Here is a 2,853-nt window from a genome sequence, read left to right as displayed (position 1 = left end):
AAGGAATTTTATGTTGGAGTATAGAACTAACGTTTTCTGTTAAAAAAGCCTTCTTTTGAACATGCATATTTCTCTTTTTAGTACACAAATCTTTAAGAAACTTGGCATAAGATGGAACTTGTTTAATAGCATCAAGCAAAGGGATGTTAACACTTACCTGTTTGAAGATTTCAAGAATCTCACCTGTGGATTTTCCCTTTTTTCCTTTAGCTAACCTCTGAGGAAATGGAGCTTTCGGAATATATTCTCGTGGGTTGGTTTCTTCTCTGTCCTCCGGTGATGAGTCCTCAACATTCACAGGTACAATTTGATTTTCTTTTGTCACTGGCATCTCCACCTTGTTGTCGACTTCTTTTCCTTTTCGCAAGGTCATTACTGCTTTGACCTCTCCATGCTGTTGTGGTGAACTAGTACTTGCTTCATGTACTCCTTTAGGATTAGGCACTGGTTGACTTGGAAACTTACCTTTCTCAACGGTCATTGCCAAGGTTTGAACTGAAGAAGCAAGTTGTCCCACCATCTTCTCGAGGCTTGAAACCGATTGAGCTTGTGAGTTGAAGCCTGCTCTCAACTCATTTCGTAGTCCATCAATGGTGCGGTTCTGTTGCTCAATCGTGGAGTGAGTAACATTCCTGAAATTCTGAAATGCATCCTCCCATGGTCTAGGTTGAGAGTGGTTCTGGTTCTGATTGTATGGTCTAAATGGTGGCTGAGAGGCTTGAGGAATTTGTTGCATTGGTGGAGCTGGAGCTGTTGGTCCATTCTGTTGGAATCCTTGAGACCATGAAAAATTGGGGTGGTCTCTCCATCCAGGGTTATATGTGTTGGAGTATGGGTTGTAATTTGATGGCTTTCTCATTACACCTATGGCATTGGCTTGATCTGAGTATGAGTCATGGTCATGTGGTTCTGTTGATTTAGCAGTCGATAACGATGCTATTTGTCGAGCAAGACCTTCAACCATCTCCTTGACTTCTTTGATTCCCGAAGTTGACTCGCCAATTTGAACCTCATTTACTCCCTTAATTCGTCTAGTATTCCTGAGTGATCGACTCCGTTGTTGGGAATTATCCGCTTGTCGCTGGAAGAATTCCCAAATCTCTGATGCACTTTTTGACATTAGCTCTCCTCCACTTGTTGCCATTAGCCATTCTTGCACATTCGGCAATAATCCCTCCAAAAAGTATTGGCATTGGTGCCATTTCTCGTACCCATGATGTGGACACTTCAAGAGTAGCCCATTGAATCGCTCCCATGTTTCGAAAAATTGCTCGTCATCTTTCTGGGTAAACTCCGAGATTTCCCTGCGAATAGCATTGGTTTTATGCACTGGGAAATATTTATTTAAAAATTTTGTAACCATTTGTTCCCATGATGCAATGCTATTAGCAAGCAATGTATTAAGCCATGAACGAGCTCTATCTTTTAAAGAAAATGGGAATAGTCTAAGTTTAACATCATCATCTGAAAAATTCTCATATTTGAATGTTTGACAAATGGCATGAAAATCATTCAAATGATTATATGGATCCTCATTTTCTAGGCCGTAAAATGTGGGGAGACAATTTAATACACTAGGTTTTAATTCAAAACTCCTAGCAGCTACATTTGGGTATCTTATGCATGACGTGCTCAAATTAGCTAAGGGACTAAAATAGTCCTTAAATGGCCTCTCCTGTGGTGCTTGTAAATCCATTTTATTTTTAACGTGTTTGTGTGTGCGAAGTGTTTTTTCTAATTCAAGGTCTATAGGTTCAAGATTAGGTAATAATGACCTACGACCATGCATGCAAAATAAATAAAATAAAAATAAAGATGCAAACAAAACAAAAAATAAAGATGGGAACAAAACAAATAAAAATAAAGAAGAGGGAGAAATTACGATACTAACCTTATTGCGCTATTACAACCTTTCTATAAAAATACACAAAAATAAATACGTGAAAGAAATTAACTAAAAATTAAATTAATAAGATAAACAAAAAAATTACAAAGAAAAATAAATGGAAAATTAAATTACAAAATTTTAAAGAAGAGAAAAAGAAAAGAAATACTAACCTTTAAATGTAGATTCACTTTTTTTTTCTTTTTTTTTAATAATAAAAAAAAAATACAAGAAAACAAATAAAAGAAATTATTCACAAAAATTAATTCTATGAATTAAAATTACTTACCTCCCCGGCAACGGCGCCAAAAACTTGTTGTGCAAATTTTAATGTACTCGCAAGCGCACGAATCTATTGTAGTATAGATCTATGGTGACGAGTGTCGATCCCACGAGGAGGTGGATTTTAATTATATATAGAATTAATTTTGTAAATGGGTAGTTGGATTTATGGTGGAAATGATTTGGAATATGCTAATACTTAAATTAAAATGGCGAGAATAAATTCTAAAATTGGAATTGCAATGGAGAGAATAAATTGAAGAGAAAATCTATTAAATTGACGTACTTGGGTATCTGGATCCGTATCAACATGCATCATGGGCTAAATAATCCGTATTAATGCCAATTAAATCATGAGGGGGGAATCCACACCTCATGAACCACACTCTAATCAATATGGTGCTAAGGGCTTATCGTGCCAAATAATAATAACCTTGTACTAGAGGGCCGGTGGAACCAAGGCGGTACTAGACAAGATTAGTATTATTTGTCGACGAGAAGTCAAAACATCCACAAAAACTAGAGGGGAAGAGAAAATAAATTTACCAAATTAAGCCCATGACACATGTTGAGACTTCACCTTCAACCCAAGCTTGAAAGAAAATTAGCCACTCATAATTGAACTAGGGGCAAAATGGGAATTTATTAAAATACGAAGAAAATACAAGATGGAGAAGAAATTACAG

At 36.3% G+C, this 2,853-nt stretch overlaps 1 non-coding gene across 1 annotated transcript; it reads left to right on the top strand.

Annotated features, from left to right (window-relative positions):
- Window positions 1–1,208: 1,208 nt before the first annotated feature.
- On the top strand, window positions 1,209–1,312 carry LOC112098580. The gene has a single exon (XR_002905691.1). It is a non-coding gene; the product is annotated as a small nucleolar RNA R71 (small nucleolar RNA).
- The last annotated feature ends 1,541 nt before the right edge of the window (window positions 1,313–2,853 follow it).

This window comes from Citrus clementina, unplaced genomic scaffold, assembly GCF_000493195.1.
Source record: "Citrus clementina cultivar Clemenules unplaced genomic scaffold, Citrus_clementina_v1.0 scaffold_5, whole genome shotgun sequence".
Taxonomy (NCBI): Eukaryota; Viridiplantae; Streptophyta; class Magnoliopsida; order Sapindales; family Rutaceae; genus Citrus; species Citrus x clementina.
This window is presented reverse-complemented; position numbering and strand designations above follow the sequence as displayed.